Below are 18,598 nucleotides of genomic sequence, written 5' to 3' on the forward strand. Positions count from 1 at the left end.
ACCTTATCAATGCTTGGCTGACTAATCAAACAAAACCAAGAAAAACATGGTTTAATGGATAGCTGTTTGCAATTTTTTGCGATTGCACTTCTTAAATACATTTATTAAAAGATACTAGAAAAGATAACGCCGATTATAAATATAATTAAAGAAAGAAATGAAAGTATAAGAATAGAAGTAAAAGAGGAATATTTCTTTGATCTTGTTCAGAAAAATATTATATAATAATGTATAATAATCCAGTATGTAATAAATATATGATAATAAAAATGTATAATAATCCAGTATGTAAATTTATATATGTCTTTTAAAAGCATCGTGAAAATTGTGATAGCATAATATTATTGTAAATTAGTGTAAGAAGTAGAATTAAAAAGACATTGTGACATGTGTAGAATAAAAAGCACTACAGGGTGTCTCAAAAATAGGTGGCCAAATTTTAGTATCATTGTATGGTCCCTAAGAAAAAAAAATCGTATAAACGTAGGTTCGAAAACTCTTCTTTTTTGAAATATAAACACTTTTGAAATATAAACTTTTATTCATCTCAAAAGTTTATATGGACAGATATTACATGAAGGAAATATTGTGGTAGAGCAAGTGATATTGTCATGAAGGCAGCTTATTGTAGTAAATTAGTTTCTAAACGTTACATAGTTAAAATAGTGTTATCAAGATGATTTATTCTAATATCGAGTGGATTTCATGGACGAACTAACGGAAACTGTAGAGAAGCTTAGTGTCTGTATCGTGAATCTTCGGCAAAAACGATGCCCTATAAAGAATACATTTAGTTTCTTAAAGTAAGTTACAAATCTTTAAAATATTATCTCGCAAAATGTTTTTATCTCAAAAAGAAAAAATTCCAGGCCTACGTTTATATAACTTTTTTTTCGTCTTTAAAAACAATAGAATATCAAAGTTAATATCAAAGTTTGGCCACCTAATTCTGGGATACTTTATATATATGAGAAATAAAATAATAAAGTAATATAATGAGAGTGGATCCTAGTTAGCCAATAATTATAAGATATGGATGAATGTAAATGATTAAGTAAAACTGTAAACCAAGTTTCTTCTTAGCATGTAAGCTGAAGCTACATAAATAAAAATGTCTTCGTCCATAAAATGGACTTCGTTCTACATTTTAAACTTATATAAAATTTAATATATAATATATAAACCATAAAATTAAACATACTATTTCGTCTCATGGCGATATAACATATTGATACCTCTCGCAAATAATTCCGTACGAGAATTTCACGTGAAAGAGTTTCTCTCGAGTATCTAATAATATTGGCCTGTGCAATAATCATTTCATCAATTTGTTGCGTATCATCGACAGAGCCTGACGGGAGCTATATTAATTTGCTGTTGGGCCCAGAGGGCATCGATTTGTTCCCGTCGGTTTGCTAACTGGTCGGCCAACACAAAATTGCGATTCTACGATGAATTTATGCAGCCGTGATTTGTTCAATGTCTCTATATAAAACTGTCGTCGCACCCCCGTCATCCCTGTCTGCGGCACCAACCCTACGGCGATACGATATAATGGTTGCACGCTCAGGGAATCAGGTGCACGATCGTGTTGTAAACTACTGCAGCCGCTTTGTCAAGGGAAACAGGAACAATTTCGGGAAAAATGCAACGAGCACTGCATCAAAGAATCGGCATGTGCGCGTTCACAGTTTCGAGTCAATCGGACCAATCTTTTCCTCGAATACGGTACGTTGCGCCCCGCGTGATCGATACCGTTTAATAACACTGCCGAGTTTAACGCTCACATTTAACCCGAGGACCAATCCGGGTAAAAACTCAAGAATAACTCGCGATTTCGCGAACAATCAAATTACACGAATCATCAAAGTTCATAATGATTGTATTCTGCGCGGCAGAAGGGATGCCGACAGCCACCGCGGCAGCAGACCATCTCCGTTCTCGTTTCCTTGCCGGAATTACACGATCCAATTTCTCCTCGTTTCGTATGTCATTTACTCCCCAGGAGAGTGAGAGATAGGTTCTTAAGAGACCTCGTTCCGAAACTAGTACATTTGCCCACCATTCGCTCGTTCTTGCTCGACCATGGTGAAAATCGCGTCGCCGCCGCGTCGGGACGCGTCGGGACGCGGCGCAACCGTAATCGGAATGCCAAAGCGTTTTCATCCCGGCGTTCACGAAAAGCACACGCTAATGAATTTCGCAAGGGCTCGCAAACATTCGCTGATTGCCCAATTCGTTGGACACAAACATTAGTCTTGTGGCGCGCCGTAAATATAACGATGGGGCTGTTAGAGCGTGGATTCTCTGCGGCCGACAATTGCGAAACTTTCAAAGAAATTCTGTTCGTATAAATAGAATAATTCGAGAAAATCAGGCAGGATCAGAAGGGTCCATTCAATTAATACGTAAATACGGAATGTTTGGATTTTCACCAATATATTACAATCGACTGCGGTACGTCAAAATATAACTATAGTCTTTGATACTTCATTAGATTTCGCACAACGCGAAACGATTTTCTGTCTTTTCCTGACGATTATAACCAGATACTCGCTGGTTTCCTTCGGTTCAGCGAATCGCGGCCCGTTAATTAGCAACTAGTATTTAGGTCTGCGATCCGAGGTGTTTTCGCGAAATGAGGTATAAACATCAATGACGGCATCGTAAATAGTCGGAACCAATTTCCTTTTTTTAAATACGGCAACTTTATAGCACGTAATAATTAACATTCGTAAGATAAACATTTCCGCTTCGCATTAAACGAAACGGTTTATAATCTAAACGACGAAAAGGAATGATAAGGATTTTTATCATTATATTATTCTTCTAAATTTTTGCTAAATTGCACTTTTAAATCAATACTATACAATATTTAATGGTAAGAAAATTTGAGTCCGTATTCACATTTATAGTTCACGTTACATATATTATAGAATTTCAGAAATAAATGCGCTCAATTATCGATAAAAATGAAACGTGAATACGACTCTTAATATACAGAAGATGTACCACCCTGCTTTAATAGAGTATTTAAAGATATAATTAACTCGATTAAAAGTAATGATAGAAAAATGTCGAAATAGCTCGAGTTACAAGTGATAAAAAAATTGGATAACAACATTGCATAATAAATTATGAGCAATCCAATCTGTAATCGCTTTTAAAACATGTATCGATGTCTCATATGATATTAAATTCTCTCGATAAAATTTTGTGAATTCAGGGGATATTTATTTTTACCACTTATAATATTTACAGTTAATTTTATCTCAAACAAATTAATTTCCATGACAATAATTCAGAAAATAATTACTGCACGCGCGTATAAATAATAATTTACTTACTTTCATGATTATTGCGCCGTTATCCGATGTATCTCGGATCCGATGTATCTTCTCCTCTCGAGTTGTTAGGACTGCACTCATTCAAAACATTTGAAATCAATTAATTAATTATGATCGCACGATATTTATATTCGCACGACACTCCCGACGTTAAATAAAATTACATTACGCACATTTTATAATCCAAAAATATTGCGAACTAAAATTACACTCGAAACGGCAGAGACGATAAATCTTGGCAGAGAATCTTCATTTATGTTTATATTATATTTGTAAATATGTCAAGTTATTTATAACTAAATTATTTAATAAATAAATGTGCCGAATACAACATTGCAGTTAATTTATATAATTATTCCCGATATTTTATCAACCGAAAAATTCGAAACGACTTTATTCTAATATAATGTGATACGATGTTAATTAAAATCAAATTAAAAATCAAGACGCGGCAAATTATTTAAAAAATATTATTATTGTACATAATTAAAATTTAGTACTATACATGTAACATAATCTAAATACATTCTATAAAATATATTATTATTTATTATAATGTATCTTTGTTCAAATCACTCGATTTAATAATTATTTTTCCGCACTATCAATTAAAAAGTAATTAGCAATTTATATTGAAATCGTCGAAAAATTTAAGTGTTTGAAATCTAAAATATATTTGGAATTTACATATAAAGAGATATTCAAAAACTTAAAAAGATAAACAACATACACAAATAAATAAAAGTAGGCTAATGAGAATCAACGTAGATGAACAGCGCAAATTATTGTGAAATAATTTAATACTCATACTTGGAATGATGTCTTCTTTATTTGAACATTTCAACTCTCTTTGAAATCCTTCTCAGCAATGTAGATACAAAAGTATTAATAGCTTACATGTCCATAATGATCAAGTCACCTAAATTGACAGAAAAAAGCATTATTAATCATTAAGGAACTAGAAGAGTGTCACGAAACTATGTTACATATTCAAAAGCGAAAATTAAATACAGATATGTTTTTTAAAGAGGTATACATAAGAAATATATTGAAAAATCATTAAGGAAAAATAATTGTTATCTGTAAATATATTATAAATAAAATAATCATTTATTATCCTTCACTATTATTATTTCAAGTAAACGGATTTTGTAAAACATTTGTCTCAACACGATCGTCAAGATCGCTTGTATTAATCGCAGGTGTTAATTACTTTCGCGGGCTGACCGTAATAATCATAGGAAGTAATCGTATTTGAGATAATAACGTTTGGATGATAACGTTACGGAACGTGGAACGTCTCGCCTTGCCGCCTCTCGAGTGTGTCGTGCAAATGGCAGGGCGGTGACCTTGTTTACGCGTCGACGCTCAGTACGCACATAAACAAGCCGCGTGCCTGTTGATCCATTGTCAATGAATTCCACCATGATCGTTTTATAATTTAAATTGAACTTTTTATAAAACAAACACTCGACAAATATTCTGTTTCCTGTATTTCAGGCTCACTTTATGAGAATGGAATATTTTGGATATGTTGAATTTGATTTTCAATGAAAGAATAAAATTCATCTTGATAAGTTAATTATGTAAGTTAATTTATTATTGTTACATTTTTCGCCAAATTATTTTATATTCCCGAGAGGAATATAAAACAGTGTGATTTTAATAAATCTAAAATTGTTCCGGATTTTAATAAGTCACGAAAATTATATATTAATTAATTAATTAAATTATATATCTGTCAGCAAAAGATATGACGACATAGTTTCTCGATTTATGAAAATTTCATAATTTCACTTTTCATGGAATGTAGAAATTAAAAAAGTAATAGTAAATTAATATCTTTCTAGAGCACTATTTCAATACTTTCATTTTAGAAGAATTAAACAGATAAATTAAATAAATATTATACAAAAATGTTATTTAACATAAATTTGATTCTTTTCCGATTCTTATCCGGGTAGGACTAAAATATTGTAATACTCCTGGACAATAGATTCTATAGATCCTCGCCGTGCTTTTCAATTTCGAGTCATTGTATAACTGCTTTTAAAGTGGAACATGTAATCACTGTAATGTCATTTCCGGCGTGAGAACGAAAAGGAGCGATGCGAGAAATGTTTGGGCTTGAGAGTACAGTCAATTTGCAATATGCACCTCTATAGAAAAAAGAAAGAGAGAGAGAGAGAGAGAGAGAGAGAGAGAGAGAGCCAAGCAAGAAGGTTAGAGAGGAAATTAACGATTCCATCTCTTTTCTTTTCCGACGTCAATTTTATTGCGACTTCCCGGTTCTTCACAGACAAATTCGTCCCGGCTCCGGATAACGAATGTCAGCTCTCTGGATTGTCAAGACCTGACGAGCTATCCTCAAGACTGAGATACGACAGGATACGAAACGACGAAAGCAAAGTAAGCGTAGTCGATAACTGCACATCTCTTTCCTTTTACTCTCTCTCTCTCTCTCTCTCTCTCTCTCTCTCTCTCTCTCTCTCTTCTTTTCTGTTCTTACTGCACCTCTCTCTTATTGAATATCCCATACTTCATCGACTTCGTCTGTCAATGTTTCTCAGCCATTCATCCTCTATCATGTCTTCTTTTGATACGCGTTTTCATGCAAAGCTCGCGGCTTCGCGATTCCTTTTCTTCGATTTTCGCACTTTAACGCGACATCCATACGTCTTCACGACGATACCTATTATATGCCGCACCCGTCGATAATGGCGATGACGTCTGCACGTCTCTCTTTATGCCACCCTCATCGCCAACCGTATAGCTCTTGCTTGTTTGTTGTCGCTACCTCCCGGCCAAACTTTCCTGCCGTCTTTCTCGCTTTCCATCGTTTGAAATGTTCGATCGTTCGAGAAGAATATTGGTTCAAACATTCTTTGATTTATGACAGTATGTGAAAGTACAGCAAGAGTTTCCGACATTCAAATCTAAACATTTAAAAAATCGAACATGCGCGAAAATAGAAAATAAATTTTTAAATTGAATATTTATTTTCAAAATTTCAATAATTGAAAGATAAAATTAGTTGCGTATTATTATAGTATTTAATGGAAATTAATTCATAGTCAAGATTGTTTTTAAAGTCAATGCAGCAGAATCTACAATAAAAAGGTCAATAAAATCTTATCATACGAGAAAAAAAAAAGTAAAAAATAAAAAAGTAAAAGAGCTTATCGCAAGAATTGCATAAATATCGCTTGCGTTTGTATCAAAATACAAAGATCATTACTTATTATGATAAACTTTTTGTTCGTTTCTTATCCTGACAGTCGGATGATAAATAATGTTACGTGCGCATTATATGCAAGTAATGCGAAATAATTTCGTAGATTTAAACGAGCGTCAGGTCGGTGGGCAAGAGAAATAAACGTATGCGAGACTACGACTATAAAGGGCTGCCATTTAAAGGAATAACGGAAGAGAAGGGTGGAAGCAGAAATAATATCTTGGAAACATCGCTTTTCACTGGCATGCAAGCGCCAGCCGTCAAGATAATATCGCGCAAAATATTTCAGCAGGTTAAACCCTTTTACAGTCAGCTATCGTGTATGTAGACGGTTACTCCGCAGGATTCGCCGGCTTTTGATTTTATGTTGGGTTAGAGAAAAAGTATTTTTACAAGTTGAGATGAAAAGACTTTTTTAGTAACCTATATGTTCGATTTTTAAAAAATTGGCAGTTACACCATTTGATAGAGTAATGTTTCAGCTTTAAGAATCTGTATTTTTAATTGCAATACGATGATTTTTAACGGAGTTAGAGCAATAAAGTCAGAATGTTCGCTTTTACTTAAAAATCGTAGGAATATTTTTAAAAAACGATTTTATAAGAAAAGCAAGCTTTCATGATAATCGAAAATTTGCTCAAATTTTTTTTGAGCACGCTAAGACCTACAAAGTAAAAAAAATTTTTTTTATTTTTTTCAGCTCGTACGTAAACATTACAAAATTCACATAATGTAAAAAATATAGTAACCATTCGAAAATAGATAGTTTAAGATTTAAAACTCTTTTCTTAAATTTAAATTTTGATCATTTTTAACGAAGATATATTATATATTAGGTGAAAGATCTTTTTATCAACTTGTAAAGGGATTTTTTCCTTAGCTCAATGTAAAGTTAAAGAAAGTAAACCTTCGTGTTTTTTGCGCGAGAACGTTCGTATATATAGAAATTTTCCAGATGTTCAAGGATCACATCTTTATCATCGTGTTTCTATATCGACAATAACAAAATGTTTATAAAAACTTTAAATGAGGAAAGAAAAAGAGCCAAATGATAATGATCTTTTACTTCGTTTGACTTTTATACACTCCATTCATCATGCCGCCCACCATGTGATTTATCAATTATTCATACCATTCGTTATTCATGAAGAAAAGTTTGGTACTAATAATCATCACTTAATTCTACTTAGCATTCAGTCGTCTTCGTTACTTACAAAAAAAAAGGTCGCTGTTGAAAAAGTCCGTGGCTCGCATTAAACGAATCGGGAAGTAAATCGCGAACATTTTGGAACGTCGAAGATTGGATTTTCTGAAATATCAAAAGTATACCGTGACATTTAGAATTTCCTGAATCTCTTTAACGACTCAAATAAAATAAGAAAATATATCTCACTTTTAAGAAAACTTTCGGAATATATAGAAAGAATAAAACCGTTTAGTTCTACTTATTTTAATTACACTTTATATAATTTATGTTTTTTTCTTTTTTTAACAATTTAAATATACGTTTGTCTTATCTTAAGCGTGGTAGACACGCATATTTACATTGAACAAGTTTACTATGCCACGAATTATGGAAAGAACGATTTTCCAGAAAAATATCTAAATTTAATTAAATAATTTTATTAAAAAATAAATATGTAAGACTCTCAAACTAATTGCTAAAATATCAAAATTTCTAGCAGCATCGCATTATCATGCTTGAGATTCTTAATTCGTAATTATTTTGATGATTCAACAAAGTTATTCTCGGTGTTTAACTATATTTTTTATATTTAGCTAAATTTAGCTGTTATATTTAACTTAAATTTTCTGTATTTATGTTGTGTATTTGTTGTTAGCTAAATATTGTAGCAAAATTCGTTTTTTCCGTGTATATCTAACGATCTGAAATAAAGACCGCTCTCCACTCTGATAACAGAATGCGAGTTTCGCTTTTACAACCCCTCGATTTGTGTGTGTACGCACTAATGTAGGGAAAATATGTACACGATCGTTGTTTGTTAGCCTTCGACAGAATTAACTAGGAATAGCAGTCAATGCTGAAAATACACAACGCGACTCGTGTGTATACGAGAGAACACATCAAGTTCGATTGGGATCGCCGGGGTGGAAAAACGGCGCGGCAAGTAGTCGGCGTATTCAGAATTCCGCAGGAATTCCCGGAGTCTCTTCCCCAATGGGTAATAACGAGGATTCGGCCTCGTTTATCACCACTTGTAGCTCCATCCCTGACCATCCGCACCATGCGCCCACGAGGGGGAGGCTCAACCCTCGAGTTCACCTTCGGCTCACCTCGTGCACACGAAAGGGATGAATCCAACGCTCCCGGCGCCGCGTCTGTCTCGCTCTCGAACCGCTTCAAGTCGCGACACGTACCACCCACATCCCCATCCCCATCAGCCCCTTATTTTCAGCCGATTTCCCGACCGACGCGAAGCGCGACGATCGCCCGGAAACGCTCGCGGCTCGGCTCGATTATATTCGTAGCGAGCCGAGCGAGCCGAGAGACGAGATATAGTGAGGAAGGTTACCGTGTACAGATTGTTGTGCGTGTGCGTTGGCACGTGTGTGACCTCTACATCGATAAGTACTTGTCGCTTGTACGAACAGAGAGCTCGGGCTTGACCGATATCGTTGGCCTTTAAGAGCGTAGGATCGGTTGCGGATTTTTAAAATTTCAGGGACTTGTGCGAGACAACTTTAAAAATTTCTCTCTACGATATATCTACATTTTAATCTTTTGAAAGATAAATGACTTGTACGTTTTTACGAAATAATCTGGAAATGCTGTATTGAGAGAAAAGCGTTTGATATTTGTGATTATAATCGCATGGTAAAATAATTATGATAAAGAGCTTCATTTTTATAGTTATTATTGCTGTGATGTTGGTAATAATAATAATTATACAATATTTATAGTTTTACTAAAAAATATATAATTGGCGCCGAAAATGACTAGAAATTGTGGCAATTGCAATCATTCTCTCTCAATGCAGAGATTAAAAATTGGAATAATGCATAAAATTTAAAAATTTTTAAGATTATTTTAGATTCACAAGATTTCATGAGAAATATTATATTTTATTTTCATTTTCTGATGACCTTTTATGAGACTCGGACACGAAACTCTAGCTTTAATCAGTTATCGATAAAAGTATTATTACTCAATTTTGCCAGTGAATATAATTAAATTGTAGCAGTTGCAGTCATTCTCTTTCAACGCAAAGATTAAAAAGTGAAATGAGATGCACAAAATCTTTTAGATTCCATGAGAAATAATATATTACACTTTTAATTCCCGATGACCTTTTGGCACGAGAATCAGACGTAAATCTCTGTAGCTTTATATATATAATCTGATATTATCGATAAAAGAATTACTCAATTTTGCCAGTAAATATAGTTACTGCAATCATTTTCTTTCACAGTGCAGAAATTAAAAACTAAAATAATACGCAAAATCTGACAATTTTGAAGATTCTTTTATTTTCATGAGAGATTTTCATAAAGAAATAATATATTTCACTTTCAAGTCTTGACTTTTTGGCAAGAGAATCGGACACAAAACTTATGGCTTTGATCTATCATCAATAAAAGAATTACGCAATCTCGCCAGTGAACATAGATACATGTATAATATTCGCATCGCCATTCGTACGTTCACAACATCCGGAGTTTGAGATTTCTTGCCGAGTAGCTATTTGCTGAAAAGGAGGACGGGAAGGCCAGGGATTGCGCAAAACCGTTCGTCGGCAGGATCTCGCGGCCGTCGCGTCGTCGTCGCCGTTCTTTTCTCGCTCATTCGCCTTGAAGGAGTCTCAAGACCATTCGCCAAAAACGAATCCCGTATATAACGTGAAGCCCGAGCGATTCCGCCGTTCGCTTATAAAATACGGCGCCCTTCCACGAGCTCGCGTTTTACCGCATGAATTTAAAGCGTGTCCCGAACGCACGTTCCTATTGGAACAGGTAATATTCAAGCGTGATAAATATTGCACTGCAGAAAGTGTACGATATGAATTAATGTCAACCGCACGCGCTGGTCTCTTTTTTTCTCCTTTTAATTATTGAATGCGTTTCGCGGCGTTTTTGCATGAAAAATAAAGGCGAAAGCGCGCGCGTATCAAAAAGGACGCGCGGCCGGCATGACAGATTGCTCTTCTCTCTCTCTCTCTCTCTCGCTCTCTCTCTCTATCATTCCTCTCGGCTTTCGATTCCTGTCCGAGCGTGCCGAAATTTAAATGCGTTTTAAAGTTTCACAACGAAGGCGTATAAACAGCCCATAATGTCTCGAATGACTCTAGACATCGCCTTTTATCTCCCGGCCACTCGTCGTTCAGCTCGCTCGTCCATTCATTATTCCGTGAATAAATAATCGCGCGCGCGCGAGAAGTTAATGAAAATTTCAATCGATGGCTTTTCGTCCCCTGCTCCAAAATTATTCATTGATCTTCCGCTAGTCCCACGTATTTTCTCACCGCCGATCTTTTTCATGTCTCACGATACTCTCGACGACAATCATACTTCCGAGAGAAGGAATCCCTCTCGATCGTTTAAATGTTACAAAAAGAGATGCGCAATTCTCAATAGATGGAAAAGCGCTGGTTAGAGCGATTTAGGTCTTTGCATATTTGAAAAGATTTTAAATTTTGAAATTTCCTCTCTCATTTTTTCTTTATTTATTTCTCCTTTTCTTTCTCTTTATATTTTAACGTATATATATTCCTATTTTCCACCCAAGGATAACGACAAGGTCAAAATAATGTCGTATTGACTAAACCGTGACAAAAAAATGACATAAATAATTCAGTTAATAATCGGCATGATGTTATATTGATGTTATTTTGACTGTCTCGTTCTCCTTGAGTAAGATTTTGTGAAATAATCATTCCATAATACATTACAGTATCAAAAGCGACAGATACCACGGTTGATATTAAAGAATAATCTTCTCTTGCGTTTTTAATTGCCTCTCGAGTTGCGATCAAACGAATTTACCAAGAGAGAGCATGCGGGAGAAAGCCTGGTGAAAACGGGAAAAGGATAGAGAGGGAGAAAGAGAAACAGAGATCAGGGGAGAGAGAGAGAGAGAGAGAGAGAGAATCAACTGTGCGAACTTCCATCGTGTCACGTAGCACCTAATCTAGGTCAACGGAATTGAATTTAGAACTCAGCCAGGCTATCGTAGTTATATACCGTTCGGAAGGTTTCCAGCGCCATTTCTTCACGCAAAGCGTTTCCGGGTTCACGGCGAAAAAGATGTGAGCTCTCTTAGATTTCGTTGGATCCTATATAGCTAGAACAGAACAGAAGAGTTGGGGGGAGGGGGAGGGGAAGAGAGAGAGAGAGAGAGAGAGAGAGAGAGAGAGAGAGAGATTCGAGCTTTAAATTAACTGTACAATTCTTTGCGCAGAAAAGGTGCGACACGTGTTTGACCTACATATAGCACAGATGTGACGATGAAATTCATCAATATCTTGTTGGATCCAAGGATAGTCTGAACGTTAATACTACTGTTATTTATATTACACGTCCGCTATTGTCATATTTTTCGACTACTATTATAAAAACAGTACTTTAGAGAAAATATGATCAGCAAGGATTAAATTTCGTTTTTATTTACTTTTTGATTTTACTATCACACACGCTAAAATACATTGTTTATTTGCTGTCATAAATTGTATTAAAATAATTGGAAATTTTTAAAATCCAACACACGCTTTCTACAATTGATTGGCGATAACATGAAGAATTTTTCAACAATATATTGATTAAAATTAACAATTTGTAAATTATAAATAGAATTCATATCGAATAATTAAACCAAATATTCATAAACATACCGTGATGTATTTGGATTATTATAAGAAAATAAAACTGAAGATAAAAACGACATACTGTAATTGATTGGCGATAACATAAAGAATTTTCTCAACATATTATATATTAATTAACATTAACGATTTATATACATGGATATTAAATCTAGAATTCATCAATCAAATAATTAAATCTGAATGTTTATAAGAATGTCGTAATGTATATTTGGATTACTATAAGAAAATCTTATAATTTTTTTCGGAGAAAAGAATTTTTCTCACGCTTGTACGTTCCAAATCTTTCCGTTCTTACTCCCATACATAATCAATCGAGAAATAAATTTCGAAAACTGCATTCCGCATAATATCGAATGGCATGTGCAGCAGAGACAGAGAGTAGAAGAAGCCTAATCCCGCTAATGTTTCATCGATGTAGTGGTACATAACGGGACCTAATCGCTGTTACGCCCTTTCATCCTCACGGCTGGCGAGCGAGCGAACTGCGAAGCGAGTGCGAGATTTGATTCTCGACGTAGTTAGAATCTTGTCTCGCTTCCGTTCGTTTCCTTATCGGAGCACGCGCTCAAGCTCTTTCTCTCTAGCTCATCTCCTCCAGTCCAGCTCGCATGTATACATACATTGTATACGCGCTCCCGTGCATGGCACGTACAATATACGTGCGGAAAAGGCGCACATGACGTGCGCGAGCTCCGGCGCGCACTTCCTCGTTCCTCGCGTGACGATAGCGTGAATACGGAGTCCGAGCTGTCCGAGAGTCGAGAGAGATCCTCCTTCGTCGCGCATTTACAACAGAGCGGAGAATTCCGGGAGCGAAACGGCACCGCTTTTCACGCCGCGCCGGCGGTCCCGGGCAGGAAATAATAGCCGGAGTGATAGAGTCGAGCGCAGGGAATTTTTATAGCTAAATCGATGTTGCGCGCGCGGATCGCGGGGCGACCGAGCGAGATGGCGAGCGTCGCGAGAGAAGGAGCGAGTGGCAGGAGACGGTGCAAGAAGGAGTGTGAGAAAGAGAGAAAGAGGAGGAGAACTTCTCCTCCGCTCTCGGAGAGGGAGAGGGAGAGGGAGAGGGAGAGAAGAAACGAGCGGGACGACGTGACAGCGAGGAGCGAAGGGCGCTAGAAATCTGGGGCGGGGATAGATCCGGGCTTTGCGCTCTGCACGCGACCTTGAATGCCAGTCAGCCTAGACCTTCACTCACTCGCCTAGTCCAGAGAGGCCACGCGACTGTTGTTTCAAGCAACACACAGCGGCGACGGCGACGGCGACTCGAGACGGGATTGCTCGCTTTCTCGCTCGCTCGTTTGTGATTACGATCAATTTGCCATCTCTCTCTTCCGCGTCGATTACGTAAGGAGATCACGGCGGAGCGGCGCCCAAAGGACATGACGCGGTTAGATCTGCGTTTTCCGCTATTTGTAAACTCGTACTCGTAGCTATGCGACTATCGAAGCGGACCTTTACGTAACGAGACAAATGAATATATATATATATATCTTCTTTCCGTGTAAGGAAGCGTTCTTATGATCCATTCCATAAAACGTGTCTAATGATTAACGATTCGACAGGAATCTTCTGAAAGATGATAATTATTCTTTACATCTCCTAAAGACAAATCTTACCCGGAAAAAATTTATTTGTTAATGGTAGCGAATTGGCTGAAAATTCAATCTAAGGATCATGGCATTCAGAAAAACTTAAGGATGTTTTATACATATTTTCAATATGATAACAAAATTACATTATTCTAAATTACGTTAAAAATAATTACGTTTAAAAATAATATGACAAATTTGATTACGGTTTACTATCGGGATCATAAGCCATTTTAATAAATAGTAATATTTTTTAAATCTGCGCTCTAATAAAAATATATGGAAATGTATTATAAAATAAATGATAAAAATTTTTGTAGTTTATTTATTTTATTTATGATTAATTTTGTTGTTAAAAATTTAAATTTTTTAAATGATAAAAAAATTTACATTTTTCTTTTGTATAAATACTTTAAATATCTAAAATAATTTATACAATTTCATTACGACTTACTAATCAGTTACAAAGATATGGAACAAATTTTGTTTATTTACCGGATAACTAGTTCATGCACCGCAATTTTACAAAAATAAACTTGAATACATAATATACTTGCATTAAAAAATTGAGATTTTTATCATTTATTTTATAATACATTTCCATATATTTTTATTAGAGCGCAGATTTAAAAAATATTACTATTGTCATTAAACAAAAATATAATCTTATTCACACAACTTTCATATGTATATAGTTTATTTAAAGTGTAAATATTAAACATACTTTCAAATTTAATTTTCTTTGCAGGGATTATATGTCTAATACATCCTTAAGCAGAAAAGATGACTCTACACGGTTAACAATACTAATCAGTAATATTGAATCAGTAACATTGATAGTACGCATCAATATTTTTAGTATTTTTACAACCTTACACGATCAGTATTATTGACAATGGGTGCATTCAGAATAACAACCGCTCACTGAGCTCTTTCATCTGATATATTCCAGTAGATCCTAAAATATTGACCAATCAGATGAAAGAGCTCACTGAACGTTCAGTGAGCGATTGTCATCCTGAATGCCCAATTATTTTACTTTAGTTTTACGCATGTAAGAAGACAAGATGTACCATTTCCAAGGACATGCACAGTATGAGAGTGAATTGTGGCCAAAATTTGATTGGCTATTCCAATATGCTAGCGCTATTATATGCAGGAAAATGCATAGAGACCAAAATTTGATTAATTGTTTTCGCTATTGCCATTATACGTAGTGATATACGTTGTGATATTCTTTGTGTGTACATCATAGTTTTATGTACAATATTTATTGCACTGTGATATACTGTAACATGAATCCCAATATTGATGCTCGACAATTCAAAATCCAGATTACCATCAGTAGTATTCTATATCAATCCATCAATATTAATCATACACGATGAATAATATTGTCAGTACTTAGTTAATACTGACAGTATTATTGACTGTGTAAGGTCTTAAGGTAAATCTTAAGACGTAAGCAATAAGGAAATCAACATATTGGATTTGTTACTGTTTATTCTCTAAAACTTTTAGAGTGAATCTCACTTTGAAAAATAAAATCTCACTCTTGAAGATTGAAAATAGAGTCACCTTTTTCAAAACGCTCAATTTTTATTCTTTAAAGTGAGATTCCACTCCAAAGAACTTAGAGAGTATGTTATGGCTTTATATAATCTCTACTATGATTGACCAATTGCTCACTGTTTATGTTTTACTATTTAAGTTTTTGGTGTATCATGGCTCTATAAAGTTTACTCTATGATAGCCGTCAAGCTATAAAATTAATTAATCATAGTCGAATGTGAAGAAAATAATCGACTACGATTGATTAAATTTTACGGATTAATGGCTATTATAGAATATATATAAACACCATATTTGGTCAAGGCGATTCTCTAGTAATACATGTTGATATTATATAAACAGTTGTAAAACATTAGATATATTTAGAAAACGTATATAAAACATATATAAACCAATAAGTATATACTCAGCTTCTTGCTTAATAATACTTCTCGTGAATTTGTACAATTTCCAGTTCAAGCAAACTGTGCGCCAATTATTTGTCGGTCTTGAAATATGAAAAACCTAAACCTAAGCTAGAATAGTACATCATAAATTAAATTAACAAGCAATTTAATAGATATTATATTGATGCTAATAAACATTTTCCAAACTCATAAATAATGTTGTAGAATAAGCGTAAAAGTTTCTTCGGAAAACGGAAAGCGCTTTGTGAGCGACGAAGGCGCCTGAACTACCTGAAGTTGGCGCGGAACAGGCCGATCGATCAACGCCGGCGCGACGAGAAGCACAGACGGCAGGCGGTAGCAGGAATCGAGCATTCGATACGTTCCTTGCTTACCGTTGATATTATTAATAACGTGAGAATTGGTGCGTCACGTGGTTTTCAGGGTGCGAATTGTCTCGGTCATGCATTTCTATTCCGAACGTCGGCGATAATTCTGATCGATACGCAACAAAAGCGCAACGTTGCGTGGCGGAGAGCTGAGAAAGATGAACGGACAGATAAAACGGACGGAAATCGCGGAAAAAAAGAAAAGGATCCCACGTGGCACAGCTTCGCGAGTCTGCTGTTCGCTGAAGCGATCGCTCGGCGAGCTGGGTGGGATCATAACGGACCGACGAAGACCAAGTGAGCCGCACCTAGACTTAGGCGGATATCAACCGACATAGCCATCGCGCTCGCATTATTAGGGAGTTTTTGCGTGACTTCAGGTACGATGAATGTTAAAGTTACGTAATCCTTTTTTAATTAGTTGTTGAGAAGAAGGTAACGTGAGCGTTCACCATATTTGAATAACCGGTATTACAAAACTCCCTAATAATGGTAATAATGTCTTTATTACCTACCTTTCTTGGATATTTAGCAAAGTCGCTGTGAATCGTCGTGCCGATTGGATCGTCAGCGGCATCTGTCGTCGTGAATTCAAACTTCGCCGCGATCGTTTTCGATCGCGCGTTGTTCGCTCGGTTCGCGCGAGCCGCGAGGCAAAGTGAGTGAAGTAAGCCGCGTAGATCGCTCGCAAGGCAGCAGCAGTCGCCTGACTTCGCTTTGCTCGCTTGCCGAATCGTCACTTTGGCGCGTCACTTCGCGTCGATCCTAGAGTCCTTCTAATAAGAGTCAAGTCATGAGGGACACCGATTGGTCAAATTTCCCTTGAAGCACCGTCATATTTACTGATATTTTCAATATGGCAGTAATCTGCGAATTGGTGTGAGCAACTGTTTAATGGTGCACAGAAGGCGCGAAATCGGACTTTCAATTGTCAACCATGGTGGAATTGTGCTGTTTCCAGTATCCCTTCTGCTCTTAACTCTTCTATATCTTAACTCTTACTAGAGGAACTTTTCTAGTCGTTCCATAGAGTGATGAACATCCTCGAACAAATTACTCTTTTTCTTTTCAAGGTAGCGATTATTATTTTGATTATTATTTCGATAATTTGAAAAAAAAAACTTTAAATTAATCAATGAATATAAAGTATTATATCGTATATCTTCTCCATCAGATATAATTGATCAATTAAGTAATTTCACTGTTTGTAGATACTTTCTTATGTTTTACAGCCTAATATCGAATGCGGTGGAGCAATTTTTTCGATTTTGACGATCAGACATCAGTAATTTTTACAATAAATCGAGATCCTTGTGACATTAATCGTATTAGAACAGGTAAATAAATATTCTTTTCTATCGATTGATATATTAAATTAATTAAATAATTAAATAAAATGGCTTTGTTTTAACACTTTCGCTAATTTTATAAAAAATTAGCGAAAGTGTTAAATGATAAAACATATATATCAATTAAAAAACAAATAACGGTCGTTTTGAAGATCTTACAGTTGATTTAAAGTCTTATGAGGAGAGAGAAAGACAGAGACTCGGGAAAAAATGTTATATAAACATATTTTATATATAATTATATATAATTATAAATAATTTTATATAATTATATAAAATTATATATGAAACATTTTTTTCTCGGGAAAATATTAAAAATTCACATATTAAACAAAAATCTCAATTTTCTTGATTAAATTTAAAGAGTAATAGATAAAATAATGCAAATTCAATGAAGTCGATTGTACGTAAATATGTAAGTCTGCGTTCGTATTGCTTGAAATTTCCAAAAAACGAGATAAATAAATAGATCTGTTCACATGCTTTGCATTGAAAAGAAAAAAAGCAAAGATACTGAGAGCAAAAAAGTGCAAGCAACGCGAACAGACTTTATATTTGATATTGAAAAGAGAAAAAGAAAAGATTCCGAATGCACAAAGTGTAAGCAACGCAGGATTTGAAATTACAAAAGAAGTTTTTTTTTTCTACAATATTTACAATTTTATTGGTTACTTCTAGTAAATTTGCTCACTTTTGTAATTTTCACCTCGTGTTCAAGAAAAAAAAATTAAGAAAAAAGTCAAGACAAAATCTATCCCTTTATAATTATTGCTGAATTGCCATTATTTTTAAATTTACAAGTCTTACATTTCGTATTACGCGTGAAGCGCATGAGATACCATTTTATTCTTTATTTTTCATTTTAATGAACGACAAACGATGCAT

At 35.1% G+C, this 18,598-nt stretch overlaps 1 long non-coding RNA gene across 2 annotated transcripts; it reads right to left on the reverse strand.

The window, feature by feature from the left end:
* Nucleotides 1-191: 191 nt before the first annotated feature.
* Nucleotides 192-17,437, reverse strand: LOC147907788 (uncharacterized). Of its 2 annotated transcripts, XR_015546909.1 has the most exons (4): nt 16,880-17,437; nt 7,797-7,891; nt 4,158-4,266; nt 192-3,418 (listed from the first exon to the last, which is right to left on the reverse strand). It is a non-coding gene; the product is annotated as an uncharacterized LOC147907788 (long non-coding RNA). The 2 variants fall into 2 exon arrangements; XR_015546908.1 differs by lacking the exon at nt 192-3,418 and having other exon boundaries at nt 4,155-4,266.
* Between the last annotated feature and the right edge of the window lie 1,161 nt (nt 17,438-18,598).

Source organism: Acromyrmex echinatior, chromosome 12 (assembly GCF_024713525.1).
Source record: "Acromyrmex echinatior isolate Ae372 chromosome 12, ASM2471352v2, whole genome shotgun sequence".
Classification (NCBI taxonomy): domain Eukaryota; kingdom Metazoa; phylum Arthropoda; class Insecta; order Hymenoptera; family Formicidae; genus Acromyrmex; species Acromyrmex echinatior.